At 36.3% G+C, this 20,926-nt stretch overlaps 1 long non-coding RNA gene and 1 other non-coding gene across 2 annotated transcripts in view; both read right to left on the bottom strand.

The window, feature by feature from the left end:
• LOC115598036 overlaps nucleotides 1-20,926 on the bottom strand; it is a 346,409-nt gene that overhangs the window by 198,941 nt on the left and 126,542 nt on the right. The gene's annotated exons all lie outside the window — the stretch shown is intronic.
• On the bottom strand, nucleotides 16,548-16,737 carry LOC115598173. Its single transcript, XR_003987448.1, has one exon. It is a non-coding gene; the product is annotated as a U2 spliceosomal RNA (small nuclear RNA).

Here is a 20,926-nt window from a genome sequence, read left to right on the forward strand (position 1 = left end):
GGTGCTACATTAAATGAAAAAATATGATTGATTTTTTTAGGAAAAAAATAATAATTAAGAAATAGAATTGAGATTAAAATATTCAACCTATTTACATATTTGCTTTACAGAAAACGCTTGTCACTTACACAGCTGGAAACACAAATCTAGAAGATCTTGACATAAAATGTTCATTTCCAACAAAATAGTATTTACCACACAATAAAAGCTACTAAATTCACAGGGAACATTAACCACGTGATTGGCTTAAATACACTCCACAATTTCCCCTCCTAAATTTTGGCTTGAATACCGTTTGACATATTTCCAGCAAAATGCAACAGAATTAATTCTCTAGTTCTGCCCCCTAGAAGCTCTATGATTTACTTAGAGGAATGAAAAGTTTTCACAAAGTGTTTGATAATGGACCACTTTCATCAATCACTATGGCATCCCCCTCCCAAGACCTCCTGTGAAGTCTGAATGATCCTGCTTCCCCTCCATCCAAAAGCCAACGTGAGTTTTGTTTAACCTCCCTGACCATAAAACACTGCCCTTCTGCTAATCTATCATCTACTAATCAAGACTCCATCCGGAAGGGTCCTGAATATCCATTAGCAGCTGGAATACTGCATTCAGATCCGGGTTCCTAGTAGACAAATTACACATTTTGTAACTATTGTTGGTCTAGAATAATTCTTCTTCCGCAGACGCAGGTGCTTCTGTGGGTAATTTTTAACACCTGTACTGCAAAATACTGCATAAATCCCAGAAGTCCTAATGCAGAAATACCCAATCTCTGGTAAAAATTTCCAAAACACATCTCTCTGAGTCTTAAAGCAAAAACTTTTCAGTAAGTGTCAAGCATATTTATAACAATCTATGTCTCTGGTGTAACCAAAAATATTGTATCTTTTAGTTAACACAAGAAAATACTGCTTTTGGCAATGAAAATAGGCTTGTTACCTGATGGCTACTGATAAAATATAGGGAGAAGCATGCTTTTTTTCCTATGTAAAATCACAGTTAAACCTTAGGATGATAAATTATAACTAAGCATGTATTTAAAGATTTACCACACTTTTAAGCAGAATGGAGTTCTTAGAGTAGCTAGGCAAATACTATGTGTTCTCAAAATCTCTGCATGCTTCAGAAATTTCATAAAGTTAGTACAAATTAATATATCTTACATAATCTGTATTACCAGCATTTTATTCACAAGTGACTTATTTTGCTCTATCCTGACAGAGAACTTGCAAGGTAGATAGTGGGACACATTTTGCTCAATTCAGACTTTTTTCATCATCTGTCAAATGAATTCAGAACTTCTGTGCTCTCAAGAGGGAAGTGAAATTTTGCACAGAACTCAATATCAAAATATGCTGTGCTTTCTAAACTTTTTAAAAACAGTTTCTGATGGTGTCATTTTTAAAAATCTGTTTCACATTGCTGTCCCCAACAGCTCATGCTACTTCACAAAGGAGAAACAGTTGAGAACAAACATATTTTATTACCTTATATAAATTACCGCAAAATGGCATATACTAGAACGACACTGTTGTATTAAATGTCTTTTAACTTCCAAAACATAAAAGGTCCATCCAAAACCCCCCACTCTGCCTCCCAAATGCCTACAATTTCACGAGCAATTAACAGGATGAAGTATAGATTATATAAAAAGTGCATGTAGTGACTACATAACAGGAATTTTACCAATATGAAGATTTATGATTGTCACTTTACTCCAAAATCCTCCAGCATCAAAGAGTCTTAAAGTACCAGTGACAGGCGAGACAGCAGCTGTATTGATAAAACATGTTTTTTGTAAAACCTGTCTCTTGATGTAAGAAAGGTCAAGGGATCCTGTTTTCACACTGAGATGTTCTGGGTGAGCATAAGTTCATTTAGGAAAGCCTACCTTCAGGAAGTGAGTTTCTTAACAGTGACTGTGAACTGTGCAGAAAAAAGTATTTTTCTAGTGATGCAATGAAAAAAAAAAGAAACTGAGCTTGCCTTGGCTGACATTGTGAAGGTTAAATATTGGGAAAAGCTGCTGTCAGAAGTTCCTTCTCATTGGAATTCCACACATCAAAACCAGGAGCCTTCTTAACTATGGAAACTTACTCCTGAATTCATAGACAAGCACACAATATTTCAGATGAAAGACTGCTGACTGCTGTGCAGTTAAAACTACTAATTTACTTAGCATATTCTCTCTTTCTGAGTCCTTGCAGCTGTTCACTGCAAATGATCCAAGGCAAGATTCACATGCTTGAGACAAGTATAACAAATTTGAACTAAGGAAACACTTTTAGGAAGAGATAAAAAAGGATCTGAACTAAAGAGAAAAATATCAACACCTCCTGGTTCCAGTGTCGAAAATGTATGCACTGATTTTCTCTACAAAAGCTGAAAGTTTGTGCTCAGAACTTAAAATATGATGAATTAAAGGGTAGAAAAGGGGGTTTGCTCCTAGTTTAGATGTAAGGAGAAATGTTAGCCAATGAACTTACACTTTATTTTGTCCTTGTTGCATTTGCATTACACTGTTTGGAGTTCAAATTTACTTTTTTAAAAATTAAGTATACGTAAATATAATTATGAAATGGCAGAACTATGTAATCTAGTATAGAGAAAATGGATTAAGAGCATTTTGATAAAAACCCAAAATTAAAGCAATATGAGGAGCGGGGCAAGAGTACACAGGGAAGTCACTTGGGAGCACACACTTTTTTTGCAGCTTCCAGTCAAAGATTTTGAAATCTCCATGCAGAGAGCTCTCTAAAACTTCACCAAGACCCACCTGGAACCAAGGACCACATTCTGTGAAATAGGACTGAGAAGCGGTCAGTTCAATGAACTAGTGAACTAGAGTTAGTAGACTCTGCTGATCTACAGCAGGTTGAAAGGTTCTGTTTTTCCTGGCAGCCCCCTGACTTTGGTACTCTCTGTTTGGACTGAAAGTGTTTTGGTAACAGAATTTTGTTTCAATTTTCTTTTGTGAACTACAACTCAAAGAGTCAAGAAGCAAAGTATTTAATTCTAAGACTTGAATTAATTCTCTTTGAATTCTGCTCATGATCAGCCTCTGATTATTGGTAATAATTTATTAACAGCACACAGTTAATCGCAAGTGCCCAGTCTCTTATCATTTGGCTTGGGGGAAGTCTCAGAGAGAAAAGTTGCCACTCTCCAAGTCAACGCAGCTGCAACAGCAGCCAAGCAGAGGTACACTTCTGGTGACTTGGATATTTCTGAAGTTCAATGCTAATTGCTCTTTTGCTTTGATAATCATCTTTACTTTTCCTCTCTGCCTCTACCCTTCAATTCAGATTCACTGTTCATTCATTTCTCCCTTTCTGGTGTTGCATTTGCTTTCACCCATCTTGCATCTTCATAATATTTTTTTCTTCTCCCTTTCCCTTCTCTCTGCCATATTCAAACAGGTACTAACTAGTCTGATATTTGCTGACATCAATTGTTCATGGACTTTACCACAAACGTCTACCACTATCACTCACACCTGGCTACTACATGAGGTTATAAACCTATGTCTTTCTACATTATCAAGCAAAGCTGATCTTTAGGCATTATCAAAACAAACAGCATTAGCAACAATTAAATAGACTTGATTCAAACCTCTCTATGTATTTCTATGTATGGCCACACCACAGATTTGCTTAATTCACACATGCAAGAGAGCACATAAAATTTCATTACTTTTACAGATTTAAAACCTCACACTTTTTAAAATGCCATAGAGGAAAAAAAATTCCACAAACATATTTCTGAGGTTAAATACTAGAGTTAAAGTAAACCAGGCTTAAAATAAAAGTTGGCATTTTAAAGGCCTGCAAATAGGATTAGACCTACTCAGCTTGTATAAACATTAATAAGTGGAGCTCCATTCAGATTTAATGTAAGATGTACGCATCTGTGAGTCACATGAGCAGCAGCATGAACTCTTTTTAATTTGCAACCAGAAGGTCTGGAGATCGAAAAAGGTAAAACAACTCAGCAGAAAGGTTCACTAGGACATAGATTAGGATCTTACACTTTCAAGCCCCTGTTTCTGTTGGCTGCAGCTCTGTCTGAACACTGCTGAGCTTGAGCACTCACCCACTTTACATCTTTAGCACTCTAAAGACATAAAAAATTGAATTCTTTATTCAAGCTGCTTCTCATCTTAGCATATCCTATGTGGCAGGTTTCTGGGCCAGGAAATTTCTCCCTTCACGCTCAGCTCCAGCCCCCACCAGTGCTGAAAAATAACATGACAGTAACAAATTAAAGGATCCTCTTGTTCAACTGTTCCTATTTTTCAATAATATAGTTATAGTTCTAAATAGTCTTGGCTAATGTTTTCTACAATTCCCTGCTGATATTCTCTGGAAATGTGATCCTGCTGTAAGCCACTTGTATGATCAGCCTTTGCTCCTCTTTTTGCACAAGCCTGTGGCACAAAAGGTCACTAGGAAGAAGCAGTTCTTGGGGGAGAACTTTGCCTTTCCTATCTCACTGAAGGACATTGCAGAGAGGATGCCTTCCAGACTCATCTCTGACACTTAGCACAGCAAAGCAGAGATAAAAATCAAGACCAAGAACAGGGATTTTTTAGATTTAGGATTTGTTTATCAGGGACTTTTGCTTGAAGTGAGGATCAAAGTCCCATCTCTTGGTTTCAGTCTGGTTCCAAAGCTGCTCTTTGGTCAGCCTTGTAACACCATGCTTTACACAGGAGGAAAAATACGAGGCTGCAGTCTAGACTTAGAGCAAAGGCATTCCCAATATGTATGAGAGCAAAAGAAATGAGCCATAAAACCTGAAAAATAAACCCTAGCATTTGCACAGCTATGTGTACAGCCATGCAATGGATGCAACATGCAGCTTTCTATCTCCTGTAATCTTTGCTCAGGTGACCCTACTATAAAATGAATATTCAACCTTTTGCAAGAAGAGCAAAGGCTTACGAGTTAACAATTCAGGGGAATAAATTTATAAAAGAAAAGTCTAAATGTAGCCTGCGATATATAATGTAAAAACTGACAAAGAGATGGTAGCAATATACAATCTAATCCTTTACCAAAGCAAATGAAAAAGTCACGTGGGCAGATAACATCTGGATAAGTGCAATCTCAATTTAGTCAAAATCCCAATGTAAACAAGTCCACTGATACCAGAAGAGTAGTTAAACATTCCACTAGCTTTGGATAATTGAAACCATCTTCCTTTTCTAAAAAAAATAGCAAACCTTTCAATTACCAAACTCTTGAACAAGAAACTGACAGCTATTGGAAAGATTCCATTAAAATATCAGTCTTGCATTTTGCAGACAAATGTTTCTACAATTTTTTGTTTATACAAGTTAGAAAATGCAATAGCCCTCAAATCGTTTAATACTTCCCAATACTAATAATGTACATAAGGATTATATATACAGATTATATATAAACACAATAATTTTTATCTGAATTATTAGACTGAGACAGAGATAGATGTTCTGCTAACTCTATAATGGTATTATTATTTCTAGTGTTATAAATATTAAAAGAAAGCTTGAACAAAAATGCACTGTGAAAGAAAATACACTCCACAGTGTAACATGGAGTTTCTTTAATGTATACACACCATCCTGCAAGAATCCTAAAAGAAATGGTAAAAGTCATGGGAATGGTAACAATGCAGCAAGGGAATTCTGTCTCAAACAAATTTCATTTAAAGGCTGTGTAGGATCAGTGGAAACATATCATATTACACCAACCTAATTATATATTGCAAGTCATTCAGTCAACCCCTATGTCAACATATTGCATTAGTATATTATCACTGATAATGAAGTTATGACAGTAATATGAAACATCTGCAACAAGTACCATCAAAGCCAATGAATACAGAGTAACATTAAGAAAATACTTCTTTTTTTCAGGACTAACAACTCTATATAGTTCTGGGGTAAATGTCACACTAGAAATAACTATAATCATATATGAATCAATTTTCATGGCTATTGTTTGAATGCACACAAAATGGAATGATCTATACATTCTAACAGTCTCCAAGCAATTTTCATGCAACAAGCTGAAGTCTATACTGCAGGTCAAGCACTAAGGAGCACTAATAAGGTTAGGAAGCACTAGGGGGTTACGTGAAGAAAATAATTTCACTAAATTCCATTGCAAAATATAACAACCAAAAGGAAAATATCAGCCACCTGTGACCCAGAAAATCCTAATGGAAACTGTCTAATTAAAAATAAGCTCTAAAAATTTTAAAATTCTGTGCTCTTGTAGCTAACAAAGCTAAAAAGCTCCTCATTTTTAAAAATAGGTCACGTCTCTCATCTCCATGTAACAGTGACAGAAGCAAGTATAAAACTGGTTAATTTGAAAATGAAGGGATTATCAGAACACTCATTTGCACATAGTTATGCAGAAAAATCACCTCAAATGAAATTCAACAAAGCCATTTTACGTTGAATAGAAAACACAAGTAAAGCTGATAAGCAAAAAACAAAAATCCCCAACAAACACAAAACAACAAAGAAAAACTCATATTTAAAAAGTTAAAATGTGCAAAACAAAAGAGCTTGAGAGCCTGCTTGCAAAAGAAAATTCTAGTCTACATGAGAATAAAAACTGCATATGGTGCACGTGATGTTCATTGATAACTTCATTTTAGATAGACCACATCCTGTACTGCAGAAAGTAAAACAAGTACAAACTGACTTCCAGATTAAGTCTGGAGATTAATTTCAAAATATGGAACCCCTGAACTGACCTGCACAGTAAAAGGCACATTTCGGTGCCGTTTAGCAATGAAGGAATCTGGAAAAGATTTATCGGATTTTTCTTGAGCACACCTTGCTCAAGCAACTATGGACAACGTTTCATAGATCCAGGGATTTAACTTTCAAGACGGTCTTTGAAACAACCTCAAAATTAACCATTTTGAAGGTGTTATTCCATTTCCTTACACTTTGTATAAACACAGCCTGGATACATTCTGTAGTACTGTATCAATTAGGTATTGGTGTGTTAACACTGCTCAGACACAAATGATATTGCTACGTGAGTCCAAGTTGTGGTGAATAAATCCCATTTTTCTATTCGGATGATTCAATATTATAATTCTGAGCACAAATACACGGAAAGAGGTCATCAAGTACATGCTTCAATCATTCATACTCCTACTGCATTTTGGCAAACTATAATTCATCATCTGCCAGTCATCGTGGCTATACTTGAGGAATGTTAACTTTAAATTACTTTTCTTATACTGATGAAAATAAAACTCATTCTGAAGTTATTTGAATGTCTAAAATGCTACTGTCTATTAGAAGAGGAAGGGTTTATTTCTCCTCGAACCTAAGTTACCAAATAGAAAATGTGAAACTGAAACCAGTATTTCAGAATTACGTGGTCAGTGAGCCTATCAATCTCCTGAATCAGGTTTTGAGAAACAGAACGTGTAGAGTCCTTGGTTTTTTTCAGATATTACTATTAAAATCTTAAATTATATTAGTGTGAGTATTCTTTCTTAGTTTCATGTAAATACAAGGCATGCTGGAGTAACCTGCTGCATCATGATGAAATTCCACAAAATAGCAGTTTACAAATAACAATTTTGTTCCACTATAGCGTGCGTAAACTACTAATTTAGGGGCATCTCTTTTAATTGTACATTGTGAAACAAATACTTCACAACTTCACCTAAACACCAGTGGACACTCCACTCTCCTCAAATGCCTCCAGGAAAAAAATGGAACTAAACACATTATATCTGAGATACATCAGTCTGACAGATATTTATGTACCACAGAATTTATTAATATCTCAATGAGAATCTTCAGTAGTTGAACTACTTCACTTCAGAAATAACATTTTTGGAAGGTATTTATACCATGTTAAACTTAGATCCCCTGAGCAATGTTTTGGAGGTAATCACCGGTACATCTGTTTCTGTCATATTTAAATTCATAGCCTAATTCAATTGCAAATAATTAGCTATTTATCACCATGAAGTTCACGTTATAAAATTAGAAAGGGCCAACATGATCCTAACCATTTAACAAAAGATACAAGCTTTACAAGAGGAAACAAGAGAAAACCAAAATAAACCCTAGCAATCCATCCCCCAGTAAATCAAACACAATCAGTTCTGCTTGCCCATCACACCCCTGCACAACCCAAATCCCTTTGTTTTTTTCACAGACTTACTGAATATATTGCCACATATATCAGTTAAGTCCATCCTTCATTTTTATAGCCTGGAGAAGAGAACTATTTAGTCAAAATAACATGAGTACACAGCTCTTGTAATGCTGGTATGACCTCGCTTCCTAACACCTACTTTGGAACATTACTATAACTCAAGAACTTTTTTCACTTGCAAGGACATCTTAATTATCCCACCCGTGACATGAATGTTTTTGGAAGATAAAGTCTCTAATTAACTTGTTGCCAAACAATATGTTTACTGTCCCTGAAGGTCAGTTCTCGTATAAAGACATAAGGACACTTAACTTTAGGAGATGTGTGCTGTAACTGCTGTCAAACATTAACCAAGTGGTCATTCATTATCTATAGTAGCAGAAATACAGAGTATAAAGGTATTCCAAGCACCATAAAAAGGCTGTGTTAAAATAAACCTCTACTGAGGCTTGAAACGTTTAAGTACAACTAGAGAGACAGTACTTGACCTACTGTAACAGGATTTATTAGATATTTCACTTAATCTCTGTGGTCAGTTGGTAGTTGGAGAATTTGCTCAAGACAGTCAAACAAGATTGTTTCTGTACTACAGAAATTTGTCTTTGGTCATTACTCCTGTCAGGAGAAGTTATATTCTGAAACTATTTTTTAAAATGTCACCAAAAGAACTGTAAGGGCTCCTTGCCTTGCTTAGCACTCAATTTCCACCAGAAATCCACACACACCAGTTTGAGTGAGAAATCTGTGACGTGCAAATAGCAGAGCAAAGGGAGGGGGAAGGTGGGTGTAACAAGAGGTTTCATTAGCCCTGCAAAGCCATGAAGGGCAGCTTGGCCTTCTGCTACAATTACGATACCTGAGGAGTGCCCTCAGTTCCAGGCAAATGATAAGGTAACCATGTTTGATTAAAGATCTCATATTATGTCAATTAATTGTTTTAATGAGCTAGGAGAGGCACAATGAGAAAAAAGGACAAACAATGGGGGGAAGAAAGGAGGTGTGTGTGAATTATAATAAAGAAACATATATAAAGTACTTCTACCTTGCTGTGCTCAGTGTTACTCACTCTGACTCACATCCTCATCATTATTCTGTATTTCAACTGGAAATCTAACAGACATTTGGCTCTTACTTTGCCTTACACTCTGCTTACAGTCAAAGGAATTACAGATGGAGGGAATAGAGTGCAAAGAAAAGCAGTTCAGAAAATCAAGGGATAATAAAGCAATCTTTGTCCAACAAGACACATTCTTCTTCTCCTAAGCTCACAACCCTGCTCTTCCATGTAAAGAAAGAGGTAACAACTGAGAATGAGTGTTTCCCTCAAAGTACTGGACAATGTGGGAACTACTTTTGAAGAAATGGCATATGGAAGAACTGAAACACAGCAAACAGGCAAGAACGAAAAAAAAGTAAACAGGGAAAAGAAACTCAGATGAGAAAAAGGAAAAAATTATATTATGTATATTCATATAAGGCAGGGGAGGATTCAACTACAGAAGGGAAAATATTAAGAGTTTAGAAAGGGAAAGATATGAGAAATTAGGAATGCCAAAATCACTGAAGATAAGAACTGGAGGAGGAAGGGGAGTCTAGAGACATTCACATATAGGTGTGCCCATTAGAACTGCAGTGAATTAGTAAACAAAAAAATCATTTTGGCATACTGCAGTCCATTAAAAAAGGTATTTTGTATTTGTACATTTCATGCAAAAGTAGTTAATTCACAGCCTCTGTTATTTGAAAAACTCATTTATGTCAGCATGTTAGATACTGGAATAGCTTGCTCATGTTGAAACATGGACTATTTGCTGCTTTTCCATTGAGAGTAGATTAGATTTCAAATTCCCCCACTTGGATACCAAAAGCATTTCCATCAGCTGGAAACACTTTTCAATCCTTCTTGCCAACTTTTGACCTATGCTAGTTTCTTTTGGAAGGTGAAACCAGTCAGGATCAGGCATGGATAAGCAATTCTCCACTGAGAGCATGTCATAGACATACAGCCTTCCTGAGCCTGAATGCAGTGAACGTGCATTTCTTGAGAAGGGACACTTACTCAGAGCTGTTCATATGGAAGCAAATAACAAGACCCTGTGCCACTCTGCAGTTTCTCTCATAGATGAGCATGGGCATCACATGTGCTATTCATTTTCTGAAATAATATTAGAAAGTGCTGCTTATATGCTGCCTATAGAACATCCAATTTAAATAATGTAGCATATTAAAGTAATTGAAAAAAGCATTTGTTTCTGCTGTATGAAATGAACAGTCTGATTACTAAACAAAATAACTGGCATACTGTTACATTATACACATTTGCCTTAATATGATGGTATAATAAGCCATTATATGATAAGAGAAGACTTCAGCTAATCTCTCCTCACAAACATTCAATCTCTTTCCTTCACCACTGTCAGTGATCCCTCTGAAGCTCCAACCAGCTGCAAGTTGATTGTTGAATGAGCTCTCTCCTTTGTATGTGGAATGGAAGACAAAGATCTATTACCATGGCTGGCTGACAGCTCGTGGCACCTGATAAAGCACTCCCTTCACAATACTGCAAATGGAAATATACCTAAGTCATTCCTTGTGTTCTTTCCATCATTCCCCATTCACATTCTGTCCACAATTTTTTTTTCTTTTTAATATAGGTCATCACAAGTCCAGCTTTGCTATCTCTTTAATTTTCCAGATGATCTGCCAACTTGCTTATGGTTTGCAGGAATGAAAGTTTTCTGCAGGCTGGTTGTACCCAGCAGAGAATACAGATGCCTTTTTGCCATGAAAGGAAGAAAATCACAGCTGAAGTCATTATCCCTTTCACCACCACCATTCTCCATCCTCTGTGTAAACTCTCTGACAGCATTTTCCTCCTCGTCTTCTTCTAGAGTCTGAAGTAAAATGAAAAGGTTAAACTTGAAGGCTTACACATGGCCCTTGGATTAGGCATCTACTTTAAAAAAAGAGCCCCACATACAACAAAATGTTTTAAAATCACAGAAACGATGAAAGTTCAAGGCCTGATTTGCTACCTTGGCTAAATTACACATAAAGTCTAATGCTGCTCCCAGAGAAATATTTCATATTGTGCTTCCCAAACTAAGTATTGGAAGCCAAATTCAGAATCAAAATCTTGTTCCAGTATCCAAAAACATGCCACAAGTGCAAATCCTCATGCTTTGAAACACATTGCTCTGCACACAAAAATATAAGGATACTAAAAGTTAAGTACTAACAGATACTAACAGGTTAAGTATTCTCAGTTTTAATTTGGTCAAGTTTCCCCTTCTGGTATTGTCTCCTCTTTCACCCATTCACACAACCATGTTTCCTTTTCTTGCTCTAACGGGGGATGTCTGGACAATCAAGGAGACAGAAGTGCAGATATAATTTTGTGGAACTCTTCCACAAAAAAGCCTGCTGTGAATCACTCACTGGGATCACAAGCTACCACTCAGTTTTTCTCACAGGAAAAATCATAGGTAAAACTTCCCATGGAAGAAGAAAGACCATATATGCATCTTCCAATGCTATATGCCTGCAAAAGCCCACTGGATGATGGATTGCCCTGCAGGCTCCCTCCATATGCAGTCACCAATTGTCACCAGTGGTTTGTTACCCAAGGCTGAGGCCTACTGCAAAGTGCAACTTTATAAAACAATGGATTTTAAGCTTTCAGTCTTTTACAGTTAATTCAGTAGTATAGGGTCAAAATATATGAGCCATAGCTTTGCTCTAACACCACAAATGATCAAAACAACTCATTAGCTATGATTCATCTATTTGTCCAGAACCAAGTAAATGTCAGTACTGTCAGTAAAGGGCAAAGTTTATGATTAAACTCCAGCTAAATACATTCCTTATAATACCAGCTTGAAGACAGCATTCTAAGACATTTTTTAAAGATTCAATACTTGATTTTGTATCTATCTCACTGAGACAGTACTGCAGAGAATTCATACAAAAGAACATTTACATAGAAGCACATACATACCTTTACATTCAATGTTGTTAGATTAAACAGTTTGGCAATTAGCTTAATTTTAAGGCAGAAAAGTAAGTCAACAGAAAATTAGAGAGGATGATTAAGCACAGAAAGAAATTGTGTTAAATACAAGTAGACATCAAAGATCTTCTCCAACTCAGTGGAAGGCTCAGGTAAAATTCTCTATTGTCTCAACTGACTGTTTCAAACACTGACAGTCTCAGTCTTTTTGCTGCATCACATTGTGATCTCCCCTGAAAAAGACACAAGGAAACTTCTCAGTGTTCCAACATGGACAGAGTAACTAAGCACTTCGTATCATGATCCCACTGATAAAACTTCCAAATATATCCTGGGAAGATCACCGATGAGTCCCCAGGCTGAGAGTCTTTTAGGAAGATTGATTTACATTGTGTTCAGCTTTATCTGCTCAAGTCACAGCCTGGATAAAGCAGTAAACCAGGTAGGGCACAGTACACAGAGACCACCTTCTTGTCTCATGTGAAATGGCTCTCAGATGAGGACAGAGCTTTTACACTAATGCAATCTAAGTTAATAGTTATAATAATAAAAGAGTATACCTCTGGATATCTTGAACATGGAATTAAGTCATTTATTTGAAGTATCATGTAACAGCTCTATCAGCAAAAAGCACAGGCATTTTATTTAATTTTTATGTACGAATGAGTTCTGCATGTAGATATCTAGTGTCTTGCCATGTCATGACTGCAGAACAACAGCAGATACTTATCAGCTCTGCCTTAATTGACTCCCAAATGAATACCTTGTTTAGAAGGAAATAAATTGTAATTTTATCCTGGAAGACCACTTCACACAACTGGGACAAACTGTCACTTTATTTGATTGGTATCTGTTCTCTAACCATGCAGAGGCTTAGTATAAAAGAACTTAAAACAACTCTAAAAATACCCTGCTGTTACTACACATAGATACTGCATCTTTCTTTCTGGATTAAATCCTTCTGAGGGAAACAGCTGAGTTGCTTAAAGCTTATTTTTCTTATGTCTCACATGGAGATGCCTTAAACACTTGTATCACTGTACCAGTAAATTTTAAATCACCTATGTGGGAATATCTCCAAGTTCAATAATGTTCCACTGCTTGCATTCTGCTGTTTTGGTATTTTAGTGCTGTTACTCCACACAGAAGAACAAGCTTTGGCATTGCTACTGAATCTCATGGATCACCACTTTAACGAAACGTATTACCGGGAGAAAAGTTAATACAGGACATATGAAAGTTCCCCTTTTAACTTAAAACCTCTCTCAGACGATCCTAATTGTTTTCATAAAGTCAATGGCAGGGTTATGCTCTGAGGCATAGAAGCATTTGAGATATATTTGTATGCTAGGTAATTTTGGTTTGGTTTTTATTGTGGTATTTATTTTAAAAATAATGTGACGAATCAAAAATAAAAAATGAAATTAACTGAAATGTGAGTTCAGCATCTATTCAATAGTGCACACTCCCAAACAAAATCATGGTAATGCTGTGCTCAAGATGAACAGTCAATATTGTGCTAGAGATGTAAAATCCTTACCATTTTTCTTCATCTCTTCAAAATATTTTACTAAGTGGCTAGTGGTATAGTAAAAAGACCAGAGTACAGCATATAAACATCAAAAAATTAGTTTCACAATAATATCCAGTGATTCAGCATGTCAGAAGCTTACAAAGACTTTACAAATACCCAAGCTTACCACGTTGCAATAAATTCTGCTAAACAAATTTCTTGGAATGCTAATTGCTGCTTTTATAATGGCAAAATCAAGACACCACAGACATCACTCTCTGAAGGGAACAGAGCAACCTTGTCTAATTTTTAACTGACTAATGAAAGTTAATTTTTAAGTCTGGACAGCAGAAATTTTGTGTTTGTATGACATTATTACTACAGTAACACGAGCTTATGCTTTGAATTTGATAGGGATGTACATGCACACAGATCAATACCAAACACTACGATAGCAACAGGCACACGTAGTCATCTGCAAAGGTTTAGCTGTTTCTCACAGCTATGTTTTCTTAAAGAGATTTGCAAAGAGAAGCCAGTGGAATCATGCAAAAATAAATCTGTTCAAATCTACCCAGTGCTCCTGCCTATTCTTTCAAGTTGTGTATCAAGAATACGGCACTGAGCCCCTCTCCAAGGATGAAGACTGACCAGAGCAATGCATGCTCAGTCTTGTAAACATACTCCTGAGTATTATTTCAACATTCTGGATTCTCTCTCCTATGTTTCCAACTTACTTATAAAGGGAAGAGTTGGCTATTTCCAGCCTCTCTATTTCTCCCTCCGATGCACTGTGAAAAGGATTCTGTGTGCTAAAAATTCACAGCAAAATGCAGATGTTTACATTTCTCCAGAGGCTGTCTCTGGGAGGTACGATGCATTAGTGCCCTTGGTTTCACCTAGATCACCTCTTTTCAGTACAGAACCACTCAGAAGTGGAAGGACATGGACAGGAATGAAGGCAAATAGATAGTACTACTTTCTGGCTCAAAAAAGAAAGCCTGCAGTCATATTGCTACAGACAAATGGCCCACAAATCCTCTCTTGCTCTGCCTCAGGAGACACTCTGCAAAAGAACTAACATATATGAGCTGACCTAGGGGTAATGAAGACACTTCTTAAATGCTGGCCTTTTCACAGGTTTAAGTAGCCTGTGGGGTTCTGAGCTGCCCTTACCTCACCTGGGTGGATATAATTCACACTAAATTAATTTTCTCAGAGAGAGAAAAGGAAGAATCAATATTTATTCCAGAATCAAAATGTTTTGCACTTAAAGAACTCAGCAGTCAAGAAAAATGAGGAGCAATCATTTTGTTCCCATGACAAACAAAAGCTTCCTTTACAGTAGACACTGTATATTGACAATAACCTGTAAGCATCATAGCATGCATAGTAATAAGATTATACTTTGCTGCAGTGCATTCTGGATTTCTATTGTCTTTTCCATTACATAGTAGTATTAAAATAGTTACAAAATAATAAATACTTATTCCTCCACCCCCTGAACATCAGCTTTATTTGACAGCTCCTAATTTAACTACTGAGGCCATAAATATTGACTAAGAAATCATCAGCTGGTTCAGAATGCAAGGAACAGGAAGTTTGGTTTTGGTTTTTGTTTTGTTTTGGGTTTTTTTTGTGGTTTTTTTTGTTTTGTTTTTTTGTTTTGTTTTTTTTCAATTAATATGGTAGAGCATCAAGCTACCACGAAATACGTCACACCAAATTAACTTTCTCTTTATTAACCATGGCAGGTCAAATAATTAAAAAACTGAAGGTGTCCTGGTAATGAGACTTAATTCAAGGACACTAATTTACAATGACACAGGTTACTCCTTTCTGTGTTACCTCACATGCTTGGTAAGAAATCCTTGAAGGGTCAAATTCTTATGTCGTCTAGCAATTGTTTTGATCACTCTCTATCTAACCTGTATTCATTTTGCTTCTAATACAAATTCAAGTTTTCACCCTGTCACATCAGCTTGGCATTTAGTGGTTTGATTCTGTTTCAAAAGATGTCATAAACCATGCTTGTCATCACCTGCTGCGTTACACAGAGCTCAGCAGTAACTATGTCACAGGCCAAATAAAAGCAGCTTTCGTTAGCCACCCACTGACTGAGACGTGTACCAGCAGTTCTGGACTTCCAGTTTATAAAATGGCATCAGACAATATTTAACCAAAAATGTTATCGTGAACACCAGCTCTCCATAGTTTTTGGTGTATTCCCACATATATGTTAAAAACTTGTGTTTCCTCAAATATTTTAATTGTATCCCTTTCATTCCTTTAATCAGATCAATTCTGTATGTACCATATCACCATAATGGAGTATCTTTCTTCTCTTTTGGATTTTGGGATTATTTCTGATTGCCATTTTATCTCATTTTTCAGAAAAACATCACCTGTAAGAGTGGTCAGTGAAATCAAAGCGCAACTTGCAAAAACTTGTTCTTCAGTAAGGATGAGACTTGAGCGTGTAGGATCACTGTATCACAGTACAAAGCAACGCCCAACTCTAAATGTGATAATCTGAAATTATAACACTGGGCATTACAAAATGGATATTAGTATTCATTGAGAAGGCAGTCCAAAAAAGATTAAAATGTAATGATAAGTGTTATTTTATCTTTTCTTTTATTTTGACAGGGGCTTTACTGAGGCTCAGGAAAACCCCTGAGCTGAAAATAGGTGGAGATTAAGAGAACGCTTTAGAGAAGCATAATCTTTGCTTGCTCTGTTCCTGCTCTTTCCTTTGCACTAATTTGTGGTCATTAGGGAACTTGTTGCTTTTTAATTTTTCTGCCTGTTTTATTTGTTGGTTGGTTTTTTTTTCCTCCACACACATATTCTAGAAACACAGCAACAACCAGTTTCATGCATGGAGTGGATGACATAAGATCCTACTACATTTCCCAGTCCCCAAACTCATTTAATATAAAATCCTGAAGTTGAGGATATAACAGATACTAAACTGATAAAAACATACGCTACGCTTGATCTTTGCCAAAAGGTCAAGAAGCAAACATGAATCAGCAGAGTCAATGGTTTTTAGGTCTGACGCAGGGAGCACACTGAGACTGAATCATTGTAAGATTTTAACACTGTAGTAGCAACAACTATGGGGGCTTTATCACTCACATTTATTTCAAGAAGCTGCAGGCAGACTACGGACTGCACGTAACTCACTCTGGAATTTCAACAAGGTTGTAATTTTGCCCAAACAGTAATTGCTCTGGGACAGGAACCTGGGAAAACTAACAATGCCATGTTGAGGCTCCCAAAATATTCCAGTCTTGGTCTGATTATTTCCTGTATTGTAAACTAAAAACATTCAGCAATTTTTTTGTCTAGCCATACACTCCACCCTAAAAGCTTCAGCTGTCTTTTTGAATCCTTACAGGGTTATTTTACAACCTTCTCCTCAGAGACGCAAGAGTGCAACAGATCTTGTCCTACAGAAAGTATTTCATAAAACTCTAAGAAGTTGGGCTAAGTACAGAACCACAAACTGCAATGCATTTTCTTCATGCTTGTTGGACTCATTAGAGCACCTTACACGCTAATTCAAAGACTACATCTCAGTATTGCTAAATCATGGGTTTTAATTACTCTGCATCAAACTCCAGAATAAATTAACAGAAAATGCCCACAAAGAGCACTAGGACAATACTGCTAAAGCTTAAAAAAATCATCCCTGTGTGTGGAAACTGTCTTTTCAAGTAAACGAGCAGTAACAATAGATGGTTGAGTATCCTTGAACAAGACAACAATTCTTAAAAATTATTTTCATTTTCAAGAACACTTTGTAAACAGTCTTGGAAACCTTTTTATCTCCCATTATATTTTCAATCACTCATTCTAATCACTAATTATTTATAAGAATAGAACAGTGGGTCAAAAGTGAAAGGAAATGTATTGTCAGAGCAGAAATACCCAGCTAATATACTGATGTTGGTGTTCCAAGCTGCACAAGAGAGTCAGTCAACTATAAGGTAATTGTTTTACTTTCAATACATTGTATTCAATGAATCTGTATCAGCAAATCTAGTGGATTTTAGTGAGTTAAATTATTTTAATAGCATAGCTTTGTTCTTTAGTTTAAATCACATTTCCCTAAGGCTCTGAACAACATTTAAGCATGTGCTTAATTTACTATTGAAGTCCACAGAAGTTTTAGTGAATACTGGAAGTTAAACATGTGCTTAATGAGATTAACTGAATCAGAATGCGTAAAGACCAATGTGAGCAGAATCAAAGCCCAGAGGCATTAGTAAAGTCCAGTCTGAGTTTCCCTAAAGATTCAGGGCCTCCTAAATGTGAATGAAAATTTTACAATTGTTATTATATGTTTTCTGTACTTCCCCATTTGTGACATATTTATATAGCAAGACTTTGTAAGTCTCTAAAATATGAAAAGGAAAAAAACCTTGAATTCATCCTAAAATACTAACTGGAATCTTTTGTGGAATTTTGTTTGGTATAAGTAGTTCAGCAATACCCTTTGACATGAGACAATGTTGATTTGTCTCATGTTTCCTCTAAAAACAAAATGTAGTACAATTAAAATGTTTTTGTTGGGGGCAGGAGGGAACAGAGGGATGAAGTTAACATACATTTTAGCTATCACATCCTCTGTGAAAAAGAAGGAATGTAATCCAATATTAGTATCTCACTTCCTCAATCATTCAGGCAAACAGTGTAATCCTCTCAAACCTGCATATGAACATCTGCATTATACCATATGATACTCTTTCTAAGATTAAATTATATTACCTGCATGCCTTTAAGTCCCCTTTTTTTTACCAAGGGCTACCATTTTCTTCCCAGCGCAGAGAAATTTAGTTTAGCAAATAACTCAATGTACTTTGAAAGCAGCATATAAAATATAAAACTGTTCTTTGCAATTTTGTGTGATATTCAAATAGCTTAAGTGAATATTTAATTGAATTATAAGTAATAAATTCTTTCACAGCAAATATTAAAAAAAGCATTTTCCTCTAGAAAGAAAATTCTTCAGATTCCACATTTAGCAAAATTTTAATTCATTCTCTGCTAACTTATATGGAGGATCTGTTTCTGACAATAAACCTCAGAAAGACTTTTTTTCTGCCCAGAAAAACTGAGTATTGGAGAAATGTTCAGCCATTTCTTGTAACAATACACAGTTAGCAATCCTGTCCCTAATATGACATCAAAATCAGCAAATTTGTTGAAGTCAATTTCTCACATATAAATTTTGAACAGAACAATTATTACTCCAATATGACAGCCATTAGCATAGAAGGAGTTAATCTTTCCCAGTCTTTTTAGAAGTAAAAAAAACTAGGAGCAGCTGTCACTCAGGTGATGAATACAAGCTGCCAGCCTTTTAAACAGCAGGTACAGCATTTGAGCTCTGAATTAATTAGCATTCAGAAAGCCTAAACACCGCTTGATAACTCTGCAAGATAATTTTTGTCCCTTCCTGCAAATTAATACTGCTATTAAGATGAGCAAGGACAGAATGCAGATCATAATTGTACCCATTAAACAAAGTTTCACAAATAACAGATTAGAGGTTCTAGCCAAGAATGCATCAAGTCAAATAAAGCATTGCTGCAATAATGTACAGGAATTTATCTTCACTTTTTCAGTGTTCACAAGAAGACATACAATATGAATTCCTGTGTAAATGCATTGAATGTTTTCTGCACATGAGAACAGGCTTCTAGAAAGTTCAAGTTTCCAAATGTTTAAATAGTGGCTTTGTCTCAAAAGCATGCAGGCTATTTCCCTGCAAGAGCCCCTTTTAGCATACATACATGTACAATGAGATGACAAGTTAGCGAGCCCGCAGAGATTCTACTTACAACATCTTAAAAAACGAGGCCTCCTCTGAATGCTGTTTCAGCGCTGCATCAAAGCCTGCACAACCTGGTGTGAAAACCCTTCCTCTTATATATATAATTTCCTTTAAACAATTAACGTGTTTTAAAGAGCACAAAAATGATTGATGTCAGAATTTAATGATGTTTAATAAGTGGCCATCTGTCAGCAGTCAAGGAGTAAAAAAGCAGCACATTATTATTTCCCAAAAGATTAGAAATATTGATGCTAATTAAAAGGCACATTATCATTATCTCAAAGCAATGTCTAAACACTAATCAGGCTTCCATTCCAGCAGAGAGGAAGGGGGGAGACCTGTGGATGCAAGTGGTTCCCAAATGGGCTATTTGAGTTGACCACCTCTAAACTGGTGGTGCAACAGCACGCAAATTGGAACTTTGGAAGTAGCAGGTAACTCCTGATTGGAGGCAAGCAATTAAATGCTGAACAGACATATGAAAGCGTATTTATTCCTACTGCAAGTCTTCAGATGAAATGTCTGGTACAGTTTTACATACGATTGCAGAAGAAGAGAACTTTGCTAAATACGGCATTTTACCTTTTATTTTTTCTAATTTCCCATACCCAGTGTTTCAAAACAAAACTCGGCATCACAGTGCCCAAACATATGATAAATTGCACCATATTAAACTACAATGTACTAGGTATTTTTAGCTGAGAAATGGATTGATGTCACACCAGCATAAGAGACTTGAATGGTTAAGTATCACTGAAACCCATAAAAAGGAACAAAATCTATGAGCATGGTGTCTGTGAAACACTTTTGACTATTGTGCCTTTAAGAACTCTGTTCCAGAGTCCAGGGCTGCTTCAGCTCCTCATGCTGAGTGCTATGGGGGAAGAAGGTACATAAAGGTAGGTAGTTCAGGCTGCTGCTAATGTTTGCCTTGAACTCTGCCTTCAGTATTAATAGTCAGTTTATTACCTTTCATTATGTGGTATTTATTGACATTTTCATAATTCATGTTGATCAGAATGTCTTTTAAGCAAAGAGACCTCTGTTAACCTCAAAATCCATGCTTCATGTTTGAAAAGAGGCAGTCAACAGCCTGTAACATGCTTTTTCTTCTTAGTATGTAAAAGGCTGACAAGACTTTTGGCACTTACTGATTGCAGAGAGGTGAAGTTACAGGTCATTGGCAAATGCTCCCCTGTCCTTGCAATATAGGAGGTATGTAAGTGGGACACAACTGATGCTAACTTCCATGTTCTGGAAACTACATGTACAGTCCCAGGTATGGCAATACTGACTCTGAGAATCCTGCTCATCAGTTTACCAACTTTATGAGGCCAGTGGAACAGATTTTTGGTGCCAGAGGAAAGGAG

Source organism: Calypte anna, chromosome 3, assembly GCF_003957555.1.
Source record: "Calypte anna isolate BGI_N300 chromosome 3, bCalAnn1_v1.p, whole genome shotgun sequence".
NCBI lineage: Eukaryota > Metazoa > Chordata > Aves > Apodiformes > Trochilidae > Calypte > Calypte anna.